Source organism: Macaca fascicularis, chromosome 17 (genome assembly GCF_037993035.2).
Source record: "Macaca fascicularis isolate 582-1 chromosome 17, T2T-MFA8v1.1".
Taxonomy (NCBI): Eukaryota; Metazoa; Chordata; class Mammalia; order Primates; family Cercopithecidae; genus Macaca; species Macaca fascicularis.
Window position 1 is genome coordinate 98894340 of NC_088391.1, and position 11776 is coordinate 98906115.

The following is an 11776-nucleotide window of genomic DNA, read 5'->3' on the forward strand; positions in this document are numbered from 1 at the left end:
AATCTTGAACAACAGAAAATTCCTTCTAAACATACAGGAAAATCGATCTTACTTTACTATAATAGCACCATACAAGGTCTGCAGCCCAAATCCATACAAAGATGTTGGAAGAAAGATGAGGTAAAAAATATGAGTAACTATATTAGTCTGTTTTAATGCTGCTGATAAAGGCATACCCAAGGCTGAGTAATTTATAAACAAAAAGAGGTTTAATGGACTCACAGTTCCACATGGTTAGGGAGGCCTCACAATCACAGCAGAATGCAAAACGGATGTCTTACATGGCAGCAGACAAGCGAAAATGAGAACCAAGTGAAAGGGATTTCCCCTTATAAAACCATCAGATCTCGTGAGACTTATTCACTACCACAAACACAGTATGGGGGGACCACCCTCATGATTCAGTTATCTCCTACCAGGCACCTCCCACAACACATGGGAATTATGGGAGCTACAATTCAAGATGAGATTTGGGTGGGGGCATAGTCAAACCGTATCAGTGACATAAAAAATGAAGACACAGCTAAAGAATATAACCAAGAAAGAAAGAAAAACCTATAATCCATTATCTCAAAGAATGCCATAGTAAATTAAGAAAATAATTAAATATATGCAGAAAAAGCAATATACATCAAAATTAGAAAACATCAGTACTGAGATATCTGAACAATAGGAGAACATTAAGAGAGAGTTGAGTATGCCCAGAAAATATTTTGAAATAAAAGAAAATGTTATTTCAGAAATTAAACCTAAACTGAAAGTAACATAAGAGCATAGAAATTATTGTAGGAGAAATGAAAATAGGAAATCAAAATTTGAAGAAAATGAACCATAAAGCAATGAAGTAAGAGATAAAAGGTATTCTAGAGAAAGTGAGAGAAATGAAAAATAAAGAGTAGTCAACATACATATAATGGGAGTCTCAAAGAAGAAAACTAAAGCAATATTGGAAAAAGTACTTAAGAATATAATCCAAGAAAGTATTTTGGATAATAAACGACTTGAACTTATATTTTAAAGAGGCATACAGTGTACCTGGAAGAACTAATTCTGAATGCTCAACACCAAAAACCATTCTAAGAAAATAACTGAAACATTTGAAAAATAAATTATTTTGGCATCTAGGGAAAATCCCTTCCTTAAAAGAAAAAGATACAAAGACTTTTGATAGCAATGCATTATGCCAGATGCAATGAAATAGTGAGTTAAGATATTTAAATGAAGAAAATGTGAGCCTTGGATTCCATTTCCTCTTAACTAAACTTTAGATATAAAAGTCATAGTAAAGCTATTATAAAAATGAAATAATTTGGGAAATTGTTTCCATAAGTATTACCTGATGAATCTGTAGAAAACAAGTGTCAGTCCACCAAGAAATAATTATAGAAGTTTTGACACAAAAATATTCATTGAAACATTTTAAAACATGGACGTAAGAATGACAATACATATAATACTAGATACATACAATTATAAAAATGGAAAGAGAAGGGAAAGAATGTATAGAAAGTAGAAGGTCCTTCATTTTAGGGGCTAACTGAAAGTAAAGAATATTGAATCAAAATACAAGCCAGAGGAGACCAAAAAAAAAAAAAAAAGTCAGGGCTGTATTTAATTACAATATAGCCCTAATAGAGAACTAAATAGCTAGTACATTTTAAAAATATAAGAGAAAAATAAAACATTAAAGGTGTTATTACATTTATTTGTAAAGTTCACTCATTGAAACCAAAACAAATATTTCCAATTGCCAAAAATAATTGTCGAGAGGCAGTTAAAACATGCAAAAACAAAATAAATCATTCTTTGAAAGGTTCAAACCACCTTAGACAAAATATTAAAATCCAACAATGCAGCAGGAGGCCCCTCTGATCCATCCTTATCAATTCCTCTCTATCCTTAAAGTACCAACTCAAGTGCCACTTTCTTTCCCGGATCATCTCAGAAAAAAGAATCTTCCAAATATGGACGCATCACATTTAATATCACTCTGCTTAGTTTCATATATGATCAAATATTGCAATCATATTTCTCCTTCTAAATTAAAAACTCTTCATGGATAAACATTTTCTAGTATCTGAACCCACACTGTGCCAAGCATCATGCCTTTGCACATAGAAGGTATATAATGAACCTATTCTGAGTTAATCTGTAAATGAAAGTGGGATTACATCACAACACTGAAACAGTGTAAATAAGCTAAGCTGATAGATGTAGAACTTTTCAGTGACTGGCCATAGAATTTAGAAGATCAAAAGCTGCCAGTTCCAGGTTGAGTCTGACCCAGAGTGAGAATTTCACTGATGGCTTTTGGCCAATCAGATGGTGCTTTTTCCAGACCCACCTGTGGTTGCCCATAGATCAGTCAGCACACACTTTCTCCATTTTGAGCATATAAAAACCCCAGACTCAGCCAAACTTAGAAACTCATTGGGATGACCTGCCTGTGGAAAGGAGCTACCAATTTTAGGTCTCCTGAGAGCTGTTTTGTTGCTCAATAAATCTCCTCTCTGCCTTGCTCACCCTCCAATCGTCCATGTTACCTCATTCTTCCTGGATGCAGGACAAGAACTTGAAACCTGCCAAATGGTGGGAGTGAAAGGTGCTGTAACTCATTCCTGGCTGGTCAGCTCACCAAGCTGCTGATATTAACATGCTCCTGGACTGCAGGAGTAAAGAGTGAGGACCTTTCTGGGGTCCCAGACCTCACGGTTCCCCAAGCCAGAATTGTTGTAGCACTATAGGCCTCCCACACTCCATTGGCTCCAGGCAGCCACCCCACACGATGGGAAGCAGCGGCAGGTCTGGGCCAGCCCAGGAGCTATGGGCTTGGGTGGGGCAGTGGGAATGAAAGAGCTGCAACAGAAACAGGTTGAACCCCCACTGAAACACGCCCCTACCAATTGCCGCACTGTGGTCAGCAAGAAGGAGAGAAGAGCTGCAGCCTTTCTGGGGGCCCAAACCACAGGACTCCCGGAGCCTGGGCTGTAACATGCTATAACATCCTCTTTGGGGCTATGTGGTTCCTGATATCTCCAAGCTTTCAGGCGCCACTTTATTCACCAGTGCCTGCAGCAGAAGGCACTTGCAGTATGACTGGTTCAGCTGCAGCCTTACGTGGAGCCAGGTTGCTTGTGCCAGTGTCTAGAGCTGCCTGCCCCTCTGCAGCTGAAATGACTGGCTGTGCACAGTGGCCAGACCCTGTGCTCACTTACCCACACACCCCTTGCCACTGCACACCTGGCTTGCCCTTGGCAGGTGTGTGATCCAGGCCTGTCGTGCATGCTGAGCCCAGCCTGCCAAGCTGAGTGGGTAGAATGAGCCCAGTGGGCACAAGCAACACCCAAACAGAGGTGCCACCAGCCACAGAGGTTTCCAGCTGGCAAAGTGACACCCAAAGGATCATGTGACACAATCAATAGAAAGGGGTATCTGGGTTAAGACAAACAGTTGTAGAGACCAGTGTTCTTATTACATAGATGAAGTCCCATAGATGTCTGCCCTTAGAGGCAATGGATGGCAAATGTTTCCTATTCAGACCTTTAAAAGGTGCTAGACTCTCAGCTAATCTCTTCAGAATGAGAAAGTAAAGGACTGGAAAGGGAAGGGGATTCACTATAGAATGTAAATTTCCTCCACAAGAGAGTTTTGCAGGGCCATTTCAAAATACATCAAAGAAATATATTTTGGGTAAAATTTCTTTCATGGTTTGCTATCTGTCATGTAATGCTATACTAGTGTCAGGATGCAATTTGGTATCTTATTGCTATGTATAATATGTTTTGTCAGTCTTAAGATCTCTGTTTTAATGTTAATGCTGGTCAATTCTGCCTGAATTCCAAAGGGAGGAGAGAATAATGAGGCATGTCTGAACCCCACTTCTCATCATGGCTTGAACTACTTTTTCAAATTAAATTTGGAATGCCCTTAACTGAGAGGAGAGGTCCATTCAGTCAACTGGGGACTGAAATGTTAGTTTTGGTTTACATTGTCACCAACAAGTCCTTTGTCCAGATTGATACTGAGTTAAAAATAGGGCTGCAGGCATTTTAGCAGATCACAATGTAATTGCCATATGAATCTATAGGATTAAACTCTGCCCTAACAGGAATATGTCATGATCATGAAGACCAAGAGCCATCTTAAAATGTAAAGATATTTATACAAAGTATAGTATTATATTTACATGATATGATTTATACTTCATATCTAGAAAGAAATGTTATCATACCTAGTATCTTCTTTTAAGGTTTTTTAAAATCATTTTATTGTCTTAACAGACAGATACACTCCAAATAACATAGTGACTCATTGGCCAGAGAAAATCAGTTTGTAATATAAATAATATAAATGTATTTCTATAAATTATTTTTGCTTGTTTATAATTATTTAATTTTGTATTTTAGATTCTTGTTACCACCCTCTCTGACATATACTATTGCAAAATTGAAAGAAATCTACTCCAGTATGGCAAACATCCCAAATCAAAACCTATAGTTTTCTTGACCTTAATGAGCCAATTTATATACAGTCATATCCCAGCTATCTAAAATTGGCTTAGGTCCCTGATGTCTACCTTTCTCATTATAAATATTCTAACTTATCAAAAATAATTCAGCATTGCTCAGGTCTTTGAGACTTGGCTCTACTAGTGAACAAGTAGGGTCACAGTGCAGTTCTTCCAGATGGTAATTAATAATAAGCAGTATTTACGTAGGACTTTACATCTTCAAAGAAGTTTGCAAACACTAATTAACCTACATCCTAACTCCTTTGAAGGAAATAAGTAGGAATTAGCATTTGTTTTATGAATGGAACACTGATTTGCAATACAGCTGTAAATATGCATGGTCTAAAAGTATTACTAACAAGTAATATAATGTCTTTTCTCATGCATTGCAGAAGATTCTAGAATAAGTTTTCTCCACTTTAGTAATATTGGCATTTTAGTCTGGATAATTACTATTCATGGGGGTTGTTCTGTTCATTGTAAGATATTTAATAGCATTCCTGGTCTCTGCTTACTAGACGCTAGTAGCACCATCCAGTCTTGACACCCCTCCAGGTGGCAATATCTGGATACTTTTTGATTGTCAGCTCCAGTTGTGAACCATTGTCTAGAAGAAAGAAGGGGTTTAGATCTTTGAGGCTATGAATAATTCTATGTGAATGAATCTTTTATGCTTCAGTGCCTCTTTTTGTTTACTGAATGTTTCATAAATATATTTGGAGTATGTCTACACAGTTTTTTCTCACCCCATTTCTTTTTGAAACTTTTCTTCTTTTGTTATCCATAGTATCACTGTTGTTTCTCAGAGATTAATACTGACATGTGTGAAATGATGTCCACTGCTGAAAACTTCTCTGCTTGAAAAAGAAAACACATGTGTAGCTCTGTGATAAAGAGTACAGACCCTAGAAATAACGAACCTGGATTTGAAATCTGGTTACTCTACTTGGGCAAGTTATACAATTTCCTATGGTTTAGTTTCCTCTTCTATAAAGTAGTAAAATAATGGTATCTATTTTATAGAGTTGTTTTTAGGACTAAATACACATGTGTGTGTATTAGGATGATGTTTAGAATGCTGTACTGTATAATTAAATTTTGTACATGATGTGAGAAGGAAAAATAATAGATCCAGACATGATGCGATACATAGTAATAAAAGGAGGTGCGTTAGATAAAAAAATGCATTTGTCCTTTCTTGACTTGCTATGTTTTACCCTTTCCTCTATTTATTTATCCTGTTTCCTCTATTGAAATGCCTTCTTTGAGTACATGCCATGGCAGTCCTCAAACTTCTATAATCTATTATCTCTAAAGTCACAGATCATATGCCATTTTTGGTTCTTTTCTTTTCGTGAAGGAAAGCATATGTTTGCAGCTGAGTAGTTTTCTGAGACTGCTTCCCACCGGTAGAATTTTTATGGTCCCTCAGACTTCTTTTATTTTATAATGTCTCTGTTTCTTGTATTCCAAGCTGGTAGAGTTTATGCTAAAATAATTTTCTCAACAGTATTGACCCCTGAAGATTTTAATTGAGTTTATTCCACTAAACAAAAGCTACACAACAGATCAGTGCAATGTAAGTCTTCCTCCACTTCATCTTCCTGCAGAGATGGTGTATTAATCTGTTATCATGCTGCTAATAAAGACATACCCAAAACTGGGTATTTATTTTTAAGAGGGTTAATTGACTCACAGTTCCGCAGGGCTGGGGAGGCATCAGGAAACTCACAATCACGGAGGAAAGGGAAGCAAACACGTCCTTCTTCACATGGCAGCAGGAAGGAGAAGTGCCAAGCAAAAGGGGAAAAGTCCCTTATAAAACCATCAGATCTTGTGAGAACTCACTCACTATCATGAAAACAGCACGAGTGTACCCGCCTCCATGATTAAATTACCTCCCACCGGATCCCTCCCACAACATACTGGGATTATGAGAACTACAAGTTGAAATTTGGGTGGGGACACAGCCAAACCATATCAGATGGCTAAAAGACAACATGCTTAACCTTCCTATGGGCACCATAGCTTGCTCGTGAAGATCTAAAAGGATCTCTTGAAAGGACTCTGTGAAATTGAATTATCTGATCTTTAGGTATATCTGAGCTTTGAGCAAAGTTTGCATAATCATACCTTTGGAATTTTCTGCATACCATATTTTTGGAGCAATTTCTTAATTTCAGCAGTTTTTGCTTTCTGGAGATGCTGAGAATTTTCAAAATCATCAACTTCTAGTTCTTTTTTGTTTAAAAGACAAAAACAGATTTGTTTAAATCTTACCGTATTTTATAAGCAACAAGAAACCAGCACCTTGCTTGAAAATCTCTTTGGCTCTATAACTGAGTTTGTCACCTACAAGTTCTGATTTTTACATAATTACAGGAGACAATTTGCCTAAGGATTTTAGCACTATATAACAATGATCCCTCTTCCCCCACTTTCCAATAATATGTTCCTTGCTTCCTTTTGAGACTTTACTGCCAGTGACCTTGAAATCCAGGCTTCTAATAACAATCTGCTCAGTAACTTACACTTCTTGTGTTATTCACCTCAATTTTTCTTCTGACTCTACCGTTTACTCTTTTCCCAAGTCACTTTTTAGGTATTTGTTAAGCAGCACCCCACTTCTTGGACTAAAAATCTACATTAGTTTTCTACTGTTGCTTTCTCTTCTGAAGGATAAACTAGGGGACTATCACTTCCCTACTCTCATGACTGTTGCTTAAACAATTCTTAGAGGCCGTGAGATCCATGTTGTGTCACGTCTTCAAAGCCAGCAAGAGATGAGAAGAAAGTTACACCCAGCTAAGTCCCCAGACATAATAGAACCATGTAAGACATACCTACTGTGAACAAACTTAATACCTGACCATAATTAAAATGTCTTTTTATACCACTAAATTTTCAATCCACTTGCTGTGTAATAATAGTAACTGGAACAATATTCGTAAGTCCAATTTTTGTTTCTTTAATAAGTAAATTCAGTTGAATTCTCTTTAAATAAATTATTAAAGTAGCCATGATTTGTTGGAAAAATTATAAAATAGCATACTATATCCCCTTGCATATTTAAATATATGCTAAAAATTAACTATATGTTTCAGCGCCAAGAATATATTAAAATACTTTAATTTTCTGATTTTTAATTTTTGCAAATTGGACTTCCAAAAAGTCAAGTGGATTAGATTTTTGAAAATGGTCATGGATTTTCTCTAAGTGGCTAGAAAAAGAGAATGTTTGGAGTTCTTTGCAAACACAACTGTACAAATAAATACATTGAGGTTATGAATAGTGTTCTATTATTAACAAGTAAAAGGTAAACTGGATATGATTACCAACCTAGTTTCTCCTTTGTGTAACATTGCTTTTGGAACTGCTAGGAAAAATTTGATATGATATATAGGAATTTTGATCAGGTGAATAAAATTTATTAATCTGGTTACAATTATCTCGATATGTTTTTGTAATATTCTTATGTTCCTGCTCTTCATTAACTTGTGTTATCTTAATGTACCTTATTTTTCCTTCTTTTATTAAAGATACATTATGAGACAAATTAAGTTGTATATGATTAGGAATAAAAACAATTCAAAACTGAATAATGGCCATAACCTCTTTGTCAGCATGGGATGTTCTGCTGAATGATGAAATGATTCAGTAAATGAGTCATTCGCCACTTGTCATCCTCAACTATTACAAGTGCTTACTGAATTCCTACTCAGAGGCTTTCAACTTACTCAATTTTAAAGGAAACTTTAGTTATTTATCAATTTATATAAAAAGCCAAATATATTAAAATCATTACTAACTTTATATGGAAACATCTTTGTACACCTTGAGATTCCCAAACTATCTGTTGAAAAATGATGCTCTACCCCAAAGCCAGACACACTATAAATAGCTTGTTGTTACTTACGACTAAATTACATAACTCCCAGCATCCTCTACAGCTATTAACAATGCCAACTTTCCAGCAGAAAGGAAATAATTAACAGAATGAAATGGAAAAAAAATCAGTACACTTCTTTTGGTAATTTAGTTTCAGAAACCCCAAAAGTCTTGCTCCAATAATTGTAGAAACCCCTGTTAGAGTCATAAAGAAAAGAATGTACCTTACTGCCTTAAATTATATAGAGTATGAATTTCAGGAATTCATAGTGCTGAATGATATTTTTGTCCTTAAATACTCCCTTTTTTATTTAAATTATTTTTGTTTTTATTGCTTAAAAGCTTTTGAATTTCATATACCAATTTTTTATTGCCGCATTTAATCTATTAATACAGCCACATGCCATAATATATATTTAATATTGTATTATCCTCACATTTCTTAAAATACTGGAAATATTTTCTTGTTCTTCTAACTGCAATATTAATTAAAAATGCATTATTGGGATGTTTTATATATGTAACTATACAATCAATAGTTGTTTCAAATATTTAAATAATTTTTTGAAGTACAATTAACTCAGAGTAAGATGAGCAAATCACATGTTTAAGAGTCTCAAAGTAGGTATATCACTTTAAAAATTGCCAGTTTTCCAAAGTGGCACCATTGCATGTTCCCACTAGCAACATATGAAAGTTCTGGTCGTTCCACATTCTATGCTATTTTTGATAGAGGGAGATATAAAGATTACTAAGCCCTAATAAATGATTTTGGAAGGCTTCCATGTTTTTTCTATGCTCCAAAATTTTTCAAATATCAAAGGAAGCATGTGTTCCATCTAAGACAACCTCTCCATGATGTCTATCAGTCAGAATCACTAATGCTTATTTGGTTCATCTAGCTGACTAGTTGGGTGGATTATCTTCTTCCTTCAATGTTCACTCCAAATACATAACTTCAGAACATGATTATCGTTTCTTCCTGGTGAACGCTATGTAAGTGCCTGTGTTCCTTTAATGGAACACCCAACAAGCTCTTAACATTTATGGGGTGTATCAGTGAAGAGGTCAAAGACTTTGTTAGAACATTATATATGTAATTTTAAGAGTGAAAAGCCAGAAAGTGAAACTAGAAGTTTAGACAATTCTTAGAAATGCTCATGTGTGAAAAGAAGCATCAGCCAAAAAATACGTGGTTTTGAAATGCTGAGGGCAATAGCCTCCAAAGAGGGAGAGTCAGAGAGAGAAGGAAACATGAATTTTTCTCTTTCCTCTCTTTTCCACTAAAATGTAAACTCAACGAAGGCAGGAATTTCTGCCCACTTTGATTACTGTTGTTTGTCCGGGACTAGGACAAAGCCTAGAATTCAAGAGGCACTCATATTTGTGTATCATTAAGTAACAGAAGGCACGGTGGGGACTCGGTCAATAAATACTGGGGAAGAAGATAACTTTTGAAGCTAACGGATAACTTTATGGCCTGAATGTGGTGGTCTCACAAGGTGTATACTTAACTCCAAACTCATCCAGTTGTATACTTCAAATATGTACTGCCTCTTGTATGTTTATCATACTTTAAGAAAATGGTCTAATAAACAACAAAAAAAAAGAAATTTAAAAAAAAAAAAAAGCCCTACACGAGAGGCTAAAATATCTTGCTTACAATTCTTTATGCATTTATCTTGAGCACAGGATACAGTCCATATTCTGTAGTGTGGCATTTCAGACCTTTCAAAATCTACCCTAGCCTACTTTAACCTCTCTCTCCCTCACCCCGAAATCTCAATGCTTTACAAATATCTCCACACACTTTGTATCCCCTATGGCTCTATTTATAATCTCTCCTCCGCCAGGAAAAACCTTCCATACCACTATGCCCGATGAAAACTCATTTTCCCCCAGTTACTCACTTACTAACCTGGGTGTGGGTAAGAATAGCAGGTAAAATCTAGAGTCCTTAGTATGTGCTGGGAGCTATGTTTCTGTCCTCAAACATTCTGGTAAGACAGGTGTCATTTGCATTTGAAACTTGAGAAACTAAGTTTCAAAGAAGTTGTGATTGCTCAAAATAACAGATAATTGGTGGCTGAACTGTAATTGAGCCCCGAATGACTTGATTCTAAAGCTTGTGCTCTTTCCCCTACACCATATGACTTTCCAGGACAATCCATCATTCCTTTAACTAGGAGTACACTCACCTTTTGTATTCAAATTATCTTTATCTGTCAATACACTGTGAATTCTTTGAGGGCAGGGATTACTTTATGCCTCTTTTTACCCAAAGGGCTACTAATGAGAGTAAGAACTTATTTTATTGAATTAAAGTGAATTGTAGTGTTGTTTATAGGATAGATTCTAGGGCTCAAAGAATTCCATGCTAAACATTTTAAACACAATATATTTTCCCAAAAGTGGGAATTCCAAGGGGCCAAAGCCACCCTGTTCACATAGATCCCAGATCAAACACATGAGTATAAGGCTGACTTTCAAAGAAGTTGCCATCAGCCTGAAATGAACTCCTTGAGGTTACTTCTAAGTCATCACAGATATAGAATAGGGTGGAGTTCTTGGTAAATCTGCTGTCTTGTTTTCTGGCAAGAAACCATAGCCTTGGAGAATTAAGAGCCAAGTGTGTTTTTCAGTTGGCTTCAGAATATTTATCCTGCAAATAGTTGACCTAGTGCCTTTATTCATGTACTTTATTCTAGTGGCGCCTGTAATCCCAGCTATTTGGGAGGCTGAGGTGGGAGAATAGCTTGAACTTAGGAGGTGGAGGCTGCAGTGAGCCAAGATCACACCACTGCACTCCAGCCTGGGCAACAGAGTGAGACTCTGTCGGGGAAAAAAAAAAAAAAAAAAAGTAAAGGAAAAAAAAGGTGTGGGTGACACGGTGAAAAAGTGTAAAATTTGAACAATAATGGGCTACATTACAGGGCAATGAACTATTGCACAACAATTTAAAATGATGGAGCTATATTTTAGTGAATTGTAAATATTTTCAAAATTCATTGAGGAAAGCTGATTAAATGAAGCATACACTTTGCTTTATACATGTGTTACACTAAATATTTATTTTGTACGTTAAGTTTAAAATTTTTAATACAGCTCATTGGTAATGTGAAATACAAAGGCTTTTAAAGAGGAAATAGATTGGCACCAGTCAAAAATTTTACTGACACTGGGTCAGGCGCGGTGGCTCACAACTGTAATCCCAGCACCTTGGGAGGCTGAGGCGGGCGGATCACGAGGTCTGGAGATCGAGACCATCCTGGCTAATAGAGTGAAATCCCGTCTCTACTAAATACAAAAAATTAGCCGGGCATGGTGGCAGGCGCCTGTAGTCCCAGCTACTTGGGAGGCTGAGGCAGGAGAATGGTG